This window comes from Sphaerodactylus townsendi, linkage group LG02 (genome assembly GCF_021028975.2).
Source record: "Sphaerodactylus townsendi isolate TG3544 linkage group LG02, MPM_Stown_v2.3, whole genome shotgun sequence".
Taxonomy (NCBI): Eukaryota; Metazoa; Chordata; class Lepidosauria; order Squamata; family Sphaerodactylidae; genus Sphaerodactylus; species Sphaerodactylus townsendi.
In genome coordinates, this window is record NC_059426.1 from 59,794,405 (window position 1) to 59,810,796 (window position 16,392).

Below are 16,392 nucleotides of genomic sequence, written 5' to 3' on the forward strand. Positions count from 1 at the left end.
AGGAAGATAAATAATGTATTGCACAACTGCTGCCGCCACCACAATTTAAAACGTGCCAAAGTGCAAACAAATACAACATGAAAAACTACACATATACCTATCCATCAACTGAGTGCAAAGTGACTATTCAAAGAACAAAATGCACAATACAAAATATAAGCACAACCACGATGTCTCTAAAGTTTGCTAGCCAGGTAAACAATTCTGGAAACTCCTGCATATAACAAGGTTGCTTGTGAAGCCTTCACATATTTCTTAAAGGGGAAATTCCCCAAGAGTTTCTTAAATGGGAAATGACTTCGAACTGAGTTGGAGATGGTATCTGAGGTTGTTATGAGCAAGTGTAAAGAAAACTCCATTGTATCTAAAGTTTGCTGAGTAGGCAAACAGTCCCCTGAAAGTCCTGCATGTAAGAAGGCTGGTCTCTTGTGAGGCCTTAAAGGGGCAATTCCCCAAAGATTGCTTAAAGGGGAAAGTACTGAAACTCAGTTTGAAGTCCTTTCCCCTTTAAGCAATCTTTGGAGAATTGCCTCTTTAAGAAGTATGTGAAGGCTTCACAAGAGACCAGCCTTATTACATGCAGGACTTTCACAGGAATGTCGAAGGCTTTCACGGCTGGATTCAATTGGTTGTGGTGGGTTTTCCGGGCTGTGTGGCTGTGGTCTGGTAGATCTTGTTCCTAACGTTTCGCCTGCATCTGTGGCTGGCATCTTCAGAGGTGTATCACAGAGAGAAGAGTGTTACACACTGTGTCCAGTGAGAAGGGAATGTTTTAGTGGGGTATAAATTGTCATGTCAGGGAGGCCAAAATGGCCTTTTTCCATCTTCACCAGGCCAAGCAGCTGGCCCCATACCTGTCCCACTCAAACTTAGCTACAATGATCCATGCTACAATCACTTCCAGGTTGGATTACTGTAACTTGATCTATGCTGGCCTACTGTTGAAGCTGTTTCAGAAACTACAATTGATGCAGAATGCAGTGGCAGGGGTCCTTAAGAGCACATATTTGACCTGTGCTTTACTCACTGCATTAGCTACCAATTGAATCCCAGGTCATGTTCAAGGTTTTGGTGTTAACCTTTAAGGCCTTGAGCAGTCTGGGACAATCGAACTTACAGGGCCACCTTTCCCAATATCACCCCTGGAGGACATTATACTCCTCTGGAAGTGGCCTCTTGGTGGTCCCCAGCCCCCAAAATATCTGGCTACCCACAAGCAGGGCCATAGTATTCTCTGCTCTGGCCCCAGCCTTGTGGAATTCTCTGTCTGCTGAGACCAAGGCCTGTAAGATGGAGATGTTCCTCTGAGCCTATGTTTGAGGCAGCAACGGCTCTCCAATTAGCTGGCCTCCCAACCCACTTTTTTCCCAACCTCCTTTAACCTTTTTGTGATCTAATAGGGAAGAGCGAGATGGATTTTTATATTGTAAGTTAAATTCGATTTTATTTGGCAACATAGATTGGAAATATTTGTGCCATAAAAATCCATTAGAATTGTAGATGAATTTAGAATTTAGATGAATTTAGAATTTTTATTATGGAATTTTAGTGAATTGAAACGGTTGTTTTGTAGATTTTTTAATTGTTATATATAGTGAATATGATGTTGTTGAATATTGTTAGTCACCCTGAGCCTGGTCTTTGAGCCAGGAAAGGGCAGAATATCAAATCTAATAAAATCAAAATCTAATAAAAAATACTCCTCTGTTCATCAGAAGACAGTGCTAACTGGTAATCCTCCATGCAGAAGAAATGCCAGATAATGGTTATATTTAAGTTTTGTGGAATGTAATGGTTTCACTCCCCTCCCAAACCCTGCAGTCCATGTTATTCATGTCTCCTAATAGGCGACTTTCATTATCATTATCCCTAATAGTGCTTTATTGTATTAGTTACAGTTAATTTAAATGTTACTGAAGCATTGAAAACAGATTGCAGATGTTTTCAAACAGATGTTATCTTAATGTTAAAACTAAATCATGAATATTTATAGAGTATTATTGTCTGGGCTGAATTAGAGTGCTCAAATAATAATATAAGCATTTAACTTGTTTCTGAAGGAAATATTCCAGAGAAGGTGAATACAGCAATTTGACCTGTTAATTTATCCATAGTTGAGTCCAATAGTTCCATGTTTGATATCTTGTGTTGCCCCTTAAACTGAAGAAGTTTAATTTTTCTATTCCTCTTTTACCAAAGAAGAGCCCACATCATCCTAAGTTACATTTGCTGCAGTCTTTTCAGAAGAGATCTGAACCCCGGAAACTATGCCTTGGCTTGACCTTATCTGGCATGATTTCATTATGGAAAAGCCTTGCACAACTCACTTCCGGATTTCTTGGCAAACGTGTATGGCCCATCACTCAGAGCTCCTTTTTTGTGCTAAGTTAACAACTTCAGAAATATTTATATTTTCAGTAGATTCAGATTGCTGGTTTTCCCCATATTTTCCACACTTCTCCCATTTACAGTTAAAGAAGTTTAATACTCAAAGAACTGGTCCAGGTATATGGGGAGCAAGTAGTCCCAAAGGGGAAAAAAACAGAGACACATGACATATGTGAGCAGTTGCTGCATGAGTACACAAACACAGAAGGTTTGGAATGTCTCTGGGGACAGAATCTGGTTTCAGTTATAGGATGAGGTAGCAGAGCTCAAAAGCAAAAGAAACCAGAGTTTAATGTTCAAGATGGTGATGGTGTGGTAGCACTGTTTGAAGCTTTCCCATTGATTTAGAAGTTTTACTCACTGAGTTGCCAGAGCAGTTGGAGAAGTCAAAGATAAAACAGAGGCTATTAGCACTTCATCTGTCAACTTGTGAGCCTCCACTTTGTGCAGAGGAGCTGTACGGAGAAGAAAAAGAAATGGTGAGGTGGCAATTTACAAAAGGTGAGTGCACCCTGCAGAGCTAAGCAGCCATGTGTAGAAGACCTTCTGCCCTGATCTCTGCAGGAAAGTTTGCCTGGCCCAACACTGTCTACGATTAGTGGGACATTCCATCCTTCCCAGGTTCTCATTTACAGGCGCCCCCTGGGAAAAATGGAGTGGAATCCCACCCTAAAGGACTGAACTTGGAGAATGTGTTTCCTTTAAGATCGCCTCAAGTCGTGCCCCTTTTAAGAACACTTAAAACTGCATCCCCTTTAAGAGGACTAGTGGAAGAACATACCATGACAGCAAACTAATGTGACCCTGTATGAACTGATTCTCAGCTACCACCTCAGCATTCAGCACATTTAAGCAATTGACATCACAAATGTTGCTTAAATCCCTTAAAGGTCAACAACATGTCTCAGAGCTCAACTAAAAGGACTTCTTTAAGTCCTCCACATTATTTCTCTGATTGTACAGACATATTAGCAAATTTCTCTGTTCTGATAGAAGAAACCATTGAAGTGTTATTTCATTTAAATTGGGGCAAATTGACAAAACTTTAACTTGCTCTCAGTTTCCTGGTGGAGCTTCTATTTTAGAATATCAACCTTGATTATCTCCTTCAATCCTATTTTACCAATTTCAGAATCATCTGAACAGAGGGAGATAGGACAACAAATTTAAAATCATTAACTCACAAAGCACTCTACTAAGGAGAGATAGAAATCAAATTGAACTCAGGGATGTGGAGTTTCTATCAAGTACTTATGGAGCCCAGAGACTGATTTTAACATTCCATAAACCAATAAGTCCTAAACCTTTAATGGAAAGGAAATGTCACTTGCAGAACTTGAACATTCATCCTCAGAGATTTCATGATACCTCCTGTCATCCTCTCTTACCTGTATTGAAACAAATACACCAACACCTAAAGGATTGTGTGGGGAGGGAGTATTTCTACCCATCAGATAAAAATTCAGGAATGCAAGCAAATCTCACTGGACCATTAGTAACACCAAAGAGCCTCTTAACAGAAATGGAGTCAGAGAATATATTCTCAAACCTACAAACAGCTATAACATCCATCCAGCACAGTTTTGAAACTCAAGAGATCTCAAAACAAAGTAACCATAGATGTAGAGTCTATCCTAAAGGAAAACTAACCCATTACTTCATATTTACCAGCTGGCAACTTCCTAGAAGGTTTTCTCATGGCTGAAAGTTTTTCCACCATAGTGCCAAATAACAGCTTCCTACTAGATATCTCTTCCTCAGTACAACTGTGTTCTGAAATGACTCAACTTCAACAACTGGTCACACAACAATATGGGCATCCAAAGGCAATGGCAGTGTGTACTTTGACCATAATGGAGTGCTGGACCAACTAATAGAAATAGACAGACTAGAACCTCCCTATAAATCACCAGTCACTTTCCATCATTGCCTGGAATACAGCTGGTTGAAAAAACAAAATTGGTGACTGAGACTTGCTTAGCTTTCTTTCCTGTTTGGTCTGTATGTTATTTCAAGAGACTTGGTCAGTAGCGGCAATTGATTTGGAAGCATATGCCATCTATTGTATTCTGACTAACAACTCTAATTTAAAAGGCCAACACCAAGCAGGTTTAAATATATCTTTAAAGCCACAAATTATCACCAATGTTACCATTTTAGATTCTCTTCCTCCATTAGCACACTCTGCTATATTACAAAGCAAAGCCTTAACAGTTATTTTAACCAATATATGTACCACCAACAGACAATCTGAAATACTGCAAGCACTGTGGATGAGATTTTAGACTTAGAAAAGTCATTTCCATAGACAAAATTATTCATTCTAGGCAATCTAAATGCAAGAATAGGAAGAAGCAGCTCCTATCTGGCTGAAATAGTGGTTCTCTGCCAGTGTCACTTTCCCTCTCTAGATCCTTTAAAGATCAAACAAATACTCAGGCACGTATACACCAATAAATATTATCTGAACGGTTTTTCTGAATTCTCTTCAACATCAGATTTCCCATTTTTTTCTATCAGAGGGAAGAATGTGATAGACTACGATATTTGCTCTCCAACGCCTCTTTTTTTTTAAAAAAAATCATTTTTATTGGTTTTATTACATCTATTAAAAAACTAACTTGAGAGGGGAAAGGCACAGGTGATCCAGTCACTCTATTCTATCTTTAGGTAAAAAAGTAGCAACTTTCTTTTCTTCTATCAAAGACTCAGTTCATTTATTGACCCCCCCCCCCCGGCCTTTTAACCTTATAATTTTAATGTATGTCAATCTTAACTTATTTTTATATTCCAATAAAGGTATTTGTATTTGTAACAAAAGAGTCTTTTCCTCTTAAGCTTAGAAATAGAAGAGAAGACAATGTTGGACTTATGGTTAGTTCATGGTCCTGGAAAAAAAGCCTTTAAAAGTTAAGAGGAGGAAGGCATCCTTTCCATAGTTTCCTAGGCCGTTTCCGCACGGGCGGAATATGGCGGCCTGGGGACGGCAAAAACGCCGTCCCCAGGCCACCATTCGCACAGTGCGAACGGCAGTGGCTTCCCGGCGCTTCCCCCCCCACTCCCTGCCTTCACTCACCTGCTCTCCGGCCCTCTGGCGCGTCGCGGGGGCCTGGGACACGCCCCCCTGCTCTGCAACATGGAAGCAGGCGCGCAGGGCAGGGGAGGCGTGTCCCCAGGCCCCGGCGACGCGCCGGAGGGTCGGAGAGCAGGTGAGTCGACCGGGCGACGGCGCCCAGTGGCGCCGTCTTCCCGGTTCTTTCTGGGACTGTCCATGCGGACGGTCCCAGCGTCGTCGGGTCGGCGTCAGAAACGCCGACCCAAGCCCTTCCACCTCCATGCAGAAAGGGCCCTAGATTCTTACTAACCACATGGAGAAATAAATGAACCCAAATCTTTCACTTTATTTCTTTTGCTTACTGGAAAGCCATCTCTTTGTAACTGTGTCCTCTTTCATGCAGGAACGTCTCTGCATTAAGCTGTCTTTTACCATCTTTGAAAAAACTGTATTGTCATACAAACACCCTCTGTTAGTATACTAGTACAACTCTGTCATGGTTGCAGGTCTTTTTAATGTTCCAGTTCTAGGCCAGAGGGAGAGGAATCATGTGTAGCTGTGACTTCAGCAGTGATTTTGATTCTGTCAGAAGAAGGTAAAAAACTGAATTATGGAGCAGTGGCTATTTTGGATTCTCTTTCAAACTCTTTTTTTTATAAAGAGGCAGCTTATCCCAGATAAGAGTTCATTCGTCTAAACCACATCAGAAACAAATAATTTCCTCTATCTTTTTCTATAGTGTCAGCATTCAAAACACTTTTTTCACTTAAGCACCATTTGTGGCTCTTTCTTCATCATGAGGAAATACAAAAACACTGATATTATTTTTATGTAGGCTTTCTTTTCCTTGGATACTATCTCTGCCTAGGGCTGCTCACAGCGGATGTACAATAACATCTGGGATATATTTTTAAATTCACAATTCTTCAACATATTGAACTAAGGCAAAATCAGCCCAGCCACCCTGTCATATCCTATTGATCTCTCCATATCCTTTTGCAGCCAGTATTCACTAATAAAGTGCAAGGGCAGTTTAGAATTACATATCCGTAACTAAATAACTTTGTAATCTATGGCAGGCCATTTTCAGTTGATGCCTTTAAGACTTCCTTCATCTGTGAAGGAAGGGAAAATTGTGCTTATTGAGACAAGCTGTGACTGGAATTAACAAATATTATTGGAATTCCCACAGGAATAGGGTCACTGGCAGAGGCTAAGGTGCCATTTAAACATTAGCCACAATTGCAAGGTTGGTTCTACCTCTGCAGTTGCTAGCAATATGGATGAGTAATTCCTAGAGCCTGATGTTCCACTTGTATGGTTGCTGTGGGCTGTATTATGAATGACTGGTAATGTGGTACATAAGTGTGTAAAATGCCTACATCTATGGGTAGAAAATATGGATATAGGGCAATTATGGGCAGCAAAAATAACAGCACATATCCAGGAGATAGGGAAACAGGTTTTGAGACTGTATCATTCTCTTTCATTTGGTTCCAATGTTAGAGGGTTCCATTCTTGCATATCACAGATTGATATAGTGATCTGCTGTATACAGAACTGAACGTATTTTGCACTGGAATATGGAGAAAAAAAATCTTTATTTCCACTCCATTCCACTCCATTCCATTGGTGAGGATTTATCATAACCTGTATCCCTCACTCAGAAGGTCCTCCCTGTCAAATTGCTGGCAGATAGAAGAAAGCAATTGTGTTTTACAAACCATTAAATTTTTCACAGACATGTTGCTGAAGACACTTAGAGTTTGGAAAAGAGACAAAGACTGCCTAATATGCTCAGGGTATTATTATGCTCAGGGTATTATGGGAGGCGTATCTAGGCAAACTGGAGCCCGGGAACAAAACCTGAATTTGGCGCGCACACACCCTCCCCCACCACAACCAAACAATGATTTTTTTGAACCAGCTCACAAAACACCTCCCATCCCCAGCAGAACATACATGGTTCTCTCCCCAACAACTCTCTTTCCTAATGTTGTCCTCACACCAACCCTGTGAGGTAGGTTGTTAGCCTGAGAAACAGCTTCAAGCCAATGCAAGTGGGTATTAAGCATGTAAATCTCTCACAAATCACCCCCAGCAAAACATTTACCAAACAAATGTCAGCATCATCTCTCACAAAACACCTCCAGTGGAATCCACACCCAAACAGCATCACTTTCAATGGTGTTTAAATTAGGGAGCCCAGATTCTTCTTTTTAATCCACCTTAAAGGGAGAATCTGGGGTCCCCAGTAAAAACAACATTGAAAGTGATGCTGTTTTGGGGTGGATTCTCCCCCACTCTGAAACAGCATCACTTTCAATGCTTAAACTGGGGGCCTCAGATTCTCCCTTTAAATCTATGCCGAAGGGGTTGGATTTAAAAGGAGAATCTGGGGAAATTTGAGGGCTGCCTACCGTCAGGGGTGCAATTGTTAAGCTAGTAGCACCAAAATTTCAGGGTATCTTTAGGAGACTCTCCTGATGATACCGCCCACGTTTGGTGAGTTTGGTTCAGGAGGTCCGAAGTTATGGATCCTCAAAGATGTATCCCCCATCTCCTATTAGCTGCCATTGGAAACAATGGGGGATGGGGCACCCTCTTTGGGAGTCCATAACTTTGGACCCCCTGAACCAAACCTCAACAAACCTGGATGGTGTCATCAGGAGAGTCACCTGAAAAATCCCTGAAATTTTGGTGCTGCAAGCCTAAAAACTGCGCCCTTTGCAGGTAAAAAACTGAAAAAACACTAAAAAATAAAAACACACAAATGAACCTAATTTTTTGCGTTCCCTCGTGACCAAATGAGGGGTGTGGGGACATTTGACTCCCCATGTCCCCCTGGCAGATACGGCCCTGATTATTTCAGTCTTTTATTTGTTGTTCACTGGGTGTGAATGCTTGGTACAAAACAAACACTAGAACATTTGGTAAACAACAGCTTCAAAACTTGTATAAATGCTTACATCTTGCTTATCTAACTCTCTTCCAGTCTCCACAGTCTAGCAAAACATTATTTTTATTCCTTTCTGCAGTGGAATAAAACCTTTCCCTTTTTATATGATATCTCTTGCATGTGATGTCTTCTTGACTCTTTGGGCTTTGAGTATTTGTTGTGACCAAAAGTGGCTTCAACTAAGACACTAGGCACAGTGGACTAGACCAGAAGTCAGTCAAGAAAACGTTGAGCAAAAGCTTTGAGGAGAACAGGCCAGTTATAGGAAAATTTCGCCCTCTAGCAATGTTGAGAGAGTTAATCTTCCTCAAACCAAAAAAGTTCTTGTCCTTTGGGAGAGGGCAATATGAGAATGTTTGACTTAACAACCCAAGCCAGGGAGCATCCAGCTGTTCATTAAATTTAGGGTGGAACTGATGAGATCACAGTTCTGAAGTTATTCCAATTCAAATGTGAGGTGGTAGTTCCAAGAAGTAAAGCAGGAAAGGAGAAATGGAATTAAGAAGGTAAGAATAGCTGGCAGATAGCTTTGATTGCATCAGATAGTTGGTGTCTTAGCATATCTTTTGTAAACAGGAGACCAAGAATGCCACGAGTTTGAGGTAGTGGCTGTTTCTCAGGGTTTGTTTTCCAGATAGCTGCAGGAAGGACATATCTGGCTGTTATGTATACTGATTGAGGGACTAAGGGATTTGTCCAGTACAGGGACGGAGATGACATCCATCTTAACCTGCAGTGCCAGGGCACCTTTATGGAGAACTGGCAGAGCACTGTTTCAAAACAGGCCCCTCTGTCTCTCCCTAGATTGGTCTGGTAATATCATGTTAGACATTAAGATGCTACATTTCCTGCCAGTAATTCATACTTCTGCATTTTAGGTTCAAGTGGTAGAGTACTGCCTGCACATTACATGTATGAGCATGAGATGACATAAGCTTGATTCTTTCCAAGAAGGCAGAATAAATGATATACAAGGGGAAAAATAAAAATCTTGAACAAAGTAAGCAACTATTTGAATTTTCAGGAAATTTATTGTATACACACATAGTGATGTTAATGAGAAAGGAAGCAGAATCACAACTGATCCCCCCCCCCCCCGGTGTTGCTAGAGTCTTCAACAGTGGTATCCATATTGGTTGCCTACCTTGTAAACTTACAACACAGAGTAATTCAAGTTATTTCAGAAAATTATTTTTTGTCATGCAGAGGTTCCCAATATGTCCGAATGCATTCTGAATTATGACAAACCAACCTCAAGTGAACATCATTAAAAAAAAAAACTAGACAAGAAGGTACAGCTGAGGGATTCTTTACTGGAGTCACACCATAAAGCTGTCTATATTAAACCCCTGCAGGGATTTACCATGAAAACCTCTCTGTCAAAATGTGGGCAGAATGATTTGAATCATTGTTATCGAAGCTTAAGAACAGAACATCAAGCCAATATCAACAAATTTCCCCATTTTTTTCTAGAGGTAATAGCTAAATATATTTTCTAGAGGTAATAGCTAAATATATTTCTTCAATAGTCACTAATGAATGGAAGATTCTGTTTATGTGAACACTGATGGATTTGGATCTCTGGTGCTTGCTAATTAGTAACACGCTCCACTTGCTTGGATGGAACTTGAAAACAAGATATTCAGCAGTTGGAAGAAGAATGGATTCAATTTCTGGATTGGCCAGACATTGCCCTAGGAGATTCAAACAACATACTTTTGTGGGAAATATTGCTTTAAGCAAAGTTTCTCTGGTTTTTGCACGGTCAAAATATCCCAGGGTAGAACTGGAATATTATATACTGCAGCTGATAAGGTGGGGACTACAACTGTGATTGCACACATATGGGCAGTTATTGATTTTGCCCATTTGCAGAATGGTACCTGCAAAAGTCCTTGCTAACCTGTCATGGCAGAGCATAGGAAGAGAGGCAGTGCTGCAGGTATCAGGGACCAAGGCCATGAACAGCTTTGTATTTACTCCCCAAAATAAACATACTTTAATTTAAATGATATCATACAATATACCATATTACAAACTTATTTGCACACTAAATGTTATGCTCAAGTAACTATCAGTGGGAAAGAATTCTGTTAATTTGATGGCAGATTTATACTGATTTGCAAATTAATTTTGTCTCTTTCTAGATCAAGGGTGTGCACAACTTATTTAATTTGCAATAAATGCAATTAGAGAAATGAATGAGCTATCAAGATTTTTAAAGTATGATCCATCAGTGTTGGCATAACTTGTAATCCTGGTCATTATAAATAACAAGGATATTTTGCAATATGGAATGCAATTTCCACTGCAGTTTGTCTCATTACTTTATGACATATGGGTTAATATTAAATTACAATGCTTTAATTTTCAAATCAGGGCTTAATTTATAAATAAAAGGTTAACAAATTGCCGCTGCAGCAGTAAGTTTTGCTGTGAATTAGTTTGGAACAGTCTCTCTGCTCCCCTCAAAGTATGAGAATTTTACAAGTGCTTGCTTCAGTCAAGAATGAGTTAACTGCTGAAGTCACATGACTAGAATCACATGAGCTTCTGGAAAGATCTCTCTGCTTCTTCCAAAAACAAAGAGGAGAGACAGACACACAGGCACAGATGTGTTTACAGTTGGCATGTAAACTTAGGCCACAGAAGTATGAACTCAGTGAGAAAACTTATAAAAGACAGTGATTTAAAACTAATTTATGCAATAAAAGTACTGAATGCTGTGAAATATGCATTAAGGCCAAATGCACTGCTCCTCATTATTCAGGTCATCAAGGAGCAGGAGATAAGGCAGTGCTAACAAAAGTACACTCAGGCCTAAATGGACCTATAGCATCTTATGTTGGTAGAAACAAATACATGTTGACTGTTATTGATGCAGCAAGCCCTTGTGTATTTTCTCAAATCAAAAGATCAAAGTATTGAATAAGATCCAAGCTGTAGCAGCTGTTAAAAACAAGCATGGAAGAGCTCCAGAAATGTTATTTTCAGATAATAGGATTGAATACAGTGCAAGTGAATTCCAAAATTACCTAGAACAAGAAACTATGCAGCATGCAAGATCAGTGATATACTTGCCTCCTCAAAATGGTCTAGCAGAACGTTTTAATCATGCAATACTTGAAACTACACCAGTGGCGGAACTACAAGGGAACAGGGGGTGCGCCGTGCACTGGGCGCACACCTGGGGTGGAAAATTGCCCCCAGGCCCCTCCCCCTTTCCCCGCCCCCTGCAGCGCCCCCTTGCAGCGCCCCCCTTCCCACACTTACCTTAGTTCCTTGGGGCTCACAAGGTCTCCTGGGAAGTATAGTTTCCATCAGGCTGTTTTGAAGCCTGAACTGTGAATAGGCCTTTTTTCCAGCCTGAAAAAGTTCTAGGAAAAGGAAAGAAACTAAGGTAAGTGTGGGAAGGGGGGAGGGGGTGCTGCAGGGGGAGGGCGCCACGGGGTGGCATGGGGGGAATATAGACTGTGCACCGGACACAGTTTGGGCCAGCTACGCCTCTGAACTACACATTGTTTATTAATGCAAGATGGACTACTTGACACCTGTTGGGCAGAAGCTGTCAATACAGCTGTATATCTCTACAACAGAACACCATGCAAACCTATTTGGAATTACTCCTTTTGAAATATGGGAGAAGAAGAAACCCAATTTAAAACACCTGAAACCATTGGGACCAAAAACGTATGGACAAATTCCCAAAGGAAGAAGAAAACTAGATCCAAGAGCTGAAGTTGGAATATTAGTTGGCTGCAATCCAAATTGAAGAGGCTATAGAGTCATGGATTCTAAGACCTATGATGCCCAGATATCCAATGTTGCCTACATAGTTGAAAGAAGCATTCCATGTGCTTCAAAACAAGATGACTCCACAAAAGAAAGCAGACCTGATATCACATTGACAGAGTGGATAGCAGCCTTGCCAGCCTATACTGTGTTCCAACAAGAGACTTCCCAACCAGAAGGGGAAGATGGTGGAGCCAACCAACCGAAAGAGGGACTGTAGAAAACTGTAAGGAGGTCAGAAAGAAGCATAAAGGGGATGGCACCAAAAGAAATACACCTTCCCCACAAATGTGCAAAACTATAATGAACCCCCAAGCTGGGATGAAATGATGAAGTTGCCTCCACATGAAAAAGCAAAATGGGTGATGACAGTAAAAGAACAATTAGATTCTTTACACAAGAAAATGATTGCAGACATACTGACAAAACTGCTTACCAAGACGAAATTTGAGTATCTCTGTCAGAATGTATTTGTTATCCAGTAAAGTTCTATGAAACAACTCACTCACATTTCTGCCCTATTATTTGCTCTGCTAATTCATTGCAATACAGCAGAGACTGATATTGCAATATATCCTGTAACAGCAAATCCAGATCAAAATTCAGTTTCCCTACGACTCTTTCCTTTGAGGTCACTTACTCCCACAAAAATTCTGTTTTTCAGTTTAAGTTTTCATCTTCCCTTTCCCTGCCCTTTTCTCCCATGTGACATCACTTATAGACTTCTGTGTGCAGGTAGTCTGTAAATTCATTCCAATATATCGAACATGCATACTGAATGGGGGGTACCCTACTGCTTAGCAGTGTGTATGTGAACAAAATCTTGGAATATGGGTGGACAGGATGTTAAATGTGAGCAGCCAGTGTGATGTAGTGACAAAAAAGGCTAATGTGATCTTCGGGCTTGTCCACAGAGGTATAACATCTAAACAGCAAAATGTCATAGTCCCACTGTACATTGCATTGGTCAGATCTCACCTGAAGTATTGTGCACAATTTTGGAGGCCTCACTTTGAAAAGGATGAGGACAGAATGGAGCAGGTGCAGAGGAGAGGAATGAGGATGATCAGGGGCTTGGAGACCAAGCCCTATGAGGAAAGGCTGAGGGACTTGGAAATGTTTAGTCTGGAGCAAAGTGCAGCCAGCTGAAAAAGCCACCTGGTGGGAACTACACTTCCCAGGAGACCTTGAGAGCCCCAACTCCTGTAGGTGTAGTTCCACCAGGCGGCTTTTTCAGCTGATTGCAAGCTAAACGAAGGTAAGTGGGGTGACTGGGGGGAAGGGGTGGGGGGCATGGGGGTGATTTTCCACCCCCCACATGACCCACTGGCATGCTCCCAGTGCGCAGTGTGGCCCCCCGTCCCCTTATAGCTATGCCACTGGTCTAGAGAAGAGGAGACATGATTGCTCTCTTCAAGTATTTGAAGGTATGTCACTTAGAGAAGAGCAGTGAGCTGTTCCTTTTGGTAGCAAAGGATAGGACTTACAATTATGGGTTTAAATTATGGACATAAAGGTTCCGATTGGATATTAGTGGGGGGAAAATTCAGTAAGAGTTGTGCATCAGTGGAATCAGCTACCTAGGGAGGTGGTGAGCTCCTCCTGCAGTGGCAGGAACAACTGGAGTAACTAGGCAAACATAGAGTGGGTGAGGGGTGAAGTTGCCTGTGGACTACATTATGGGACAGTAATAAAGATGAATTCGCAAAAGGGAGTCTAGTATTAGCAACCTCTGACTCCCAGTTTTCAAGTGGTTTTAATAATTTGACAGATAATTAATAAGACAGTAGTAACTTGAAGAAGGGACTTGTGATGTAAATATATGTATGTCTTTAAGTAAGCCTCACAAACTAATTTTTGTTTCCTCCATCAAGGCCTATATGGGAGGGGCCACACTTCTAGTTCTGTGTGTGTAGTTGGAAATGTGTGTGTGAAGCAGTGAAGAAGATTGTTGCTGAAGTTGCTAGAGGCGTTTTCCCCACGGCCAAAACATCCTGGGGGAAAACCGGGATCTTACATAAAGGGACGTTTCCATCTTGGTTCCTCCCTCCTCATGGCAACCAATCAGCACATTCAGGCCAGGAGGAAGAACTCCAGGTGATTACGCACACGCTCCGGTTTACTTTCATTTTCCTTGCTGACAGTGCTAACTGTCCCATTTTTCTGCAGTTCTGATTGGCTGCAGCTGGCGAGACGGGAAGAATAATCTGGCCTGTCTCCGGTGTTTGCGTGGGAGCAGGATTGGTTCGGTTTTTTAAAAAGAACTTCCAATTTTATCATTTTTTGAAAGGGAAATCTTGCGGGGTAGGCACAAGTTAGACCTGGAAGCCATGCAGAATTCATGCTCAAACAGGGATGGTTCACTTCCTTATCCCAGGATATATTAGTCGTGGGGAAAACGCCAGAGTCACCTGTGTTAACTGGATAGGTAAACTTAATATTACACTCTAGACCCTAGAGCAGTGTTGGCGAACCTTTGGCACTCCAGATGTTATGGACTACAATTCCCATCAGCCCCTGCCAGCATGGCCAATTGACCATGCTGGCAGGGGCTGATGGGAATTGTAGTCCATAACATCTGGAGTGCCAAAGGTTCGCCACCATGGCCCTATAGGATACTATAGTCTAGAGATCAGTTGTAATCAGTTGTAATAAAGATCCAGGCCGATCTTGAAGTAAGTAATTCTACTTATGACACAGGTTTACAGAGATGACCTCTGCCTAATAACCCCAAATATTTCCTCTGCCAAATAACCCCAAATATTTCTAAACACAGACTTATTTTTCAGATGGAAGTTGTTAGATCATAAATTTTGAAACATTTTTTAAAATTCTAAAGTTGGGCAAATGATTGCTGGCAGTGTACCCACTCCTCATCCTTGACTAAAGCCCTGCCCTATTTTTTTAGGTAAACTCTCACACAGTTTTGCCTCTGAGGGGTAATGTTTTGCATGTTGTTTATCTAGGTGAAGTATGATACATGTAGCTATTTGCAGGGCTGCAGCACACTCACTGCCAAAGTAAATAGAAGATTTGCGAGGATCATTAGAGAATTTTTCCGCCTCTAATGTTGAACAAGGCAGGAGAAACTTCCATTTTTAACCTCTCACTGTCACTGTAACAGTCACGTTTATCACTCGTCCAGCTGATTGGAACTAAGTTTTCATTTGTTATAAAATAATCATGATATATGATATTCATGGCGTGAAAGAAAAAATGGTTATGTTTGTCTTTCATGTAGCCTAGTACTGGATGGTGAGTGGCACAGTCTTGTGTGAGGTGCAGCAGTGACCTCCTCCAAGCTGTTAAAATTCATGTCTCTGCTGCTTGAAACCAGGAAGAAACATTATTTTTGTTCTTTTGCATTGTGAATATATTTATTTATTTATTTATATAGGCAGAAGAAAGACACAGAGTTTGAAGCTTGCTGGGAAAAAGGTTGCTTGTCTGGTGCAACCACCTTGCCAGGCGATTGGGGCTGAACATGAAACCTTGCATGACTCACCTTCCTGAAAATCTGTTTTTCATCAATTCAAGTTTCCTTTTGAAATACGAAGCTCCTGCTTAATTTGTTACCAGTGTTGATAAACACCTGAAAATATCTGCACATTTTTCCAGTGAAAGGAATTAGAAATAAAATACATTGCATACATCATGATGTATTTTGTGGTCTTAAATATAAATTCAAATTCGTGGGAAAAGTTGCATTGAAAATGAACTGTATTTTTCTGCAGTATTGTTGCTGTTTCCTCACAGCAGGGGTCCCCAAACTACGGCCCGGGGGCCAAATGTGGCCCCCTGAAGGCATTTATCCGGCCCGCCAGGCATGGCGGCGATGGCTCCATTCATGTGCAGTGGGGGCTCGAGGGAGAGGAGGAACTGGCCCCAACTGCTGTTGATTGCAGTTGCATGATGGCACCCCCAAATCTCCACGAATTTTCTGACCCAGAGTTGGAAACCTTACATGTGGCAATGCCTGCTCCGCCCTTCCCTCTCAGCTACTCCATGTGTTGCTCTCAGGCTTTCTGTTCCGCCTCACTCCCATTGGCATCAGCCAGGCTGGCGAATCGCTTGCTGGCTGCTAGGGAGGAAAGAACCCAGGAAGATACCTGATCCTGGGTTAGATGGAATGCTTCATTGGGAAAGTTCTGCTTTTTTTTTTTTTTTACAGGGGAAGGTATTCCACAGCCTCCCCAAC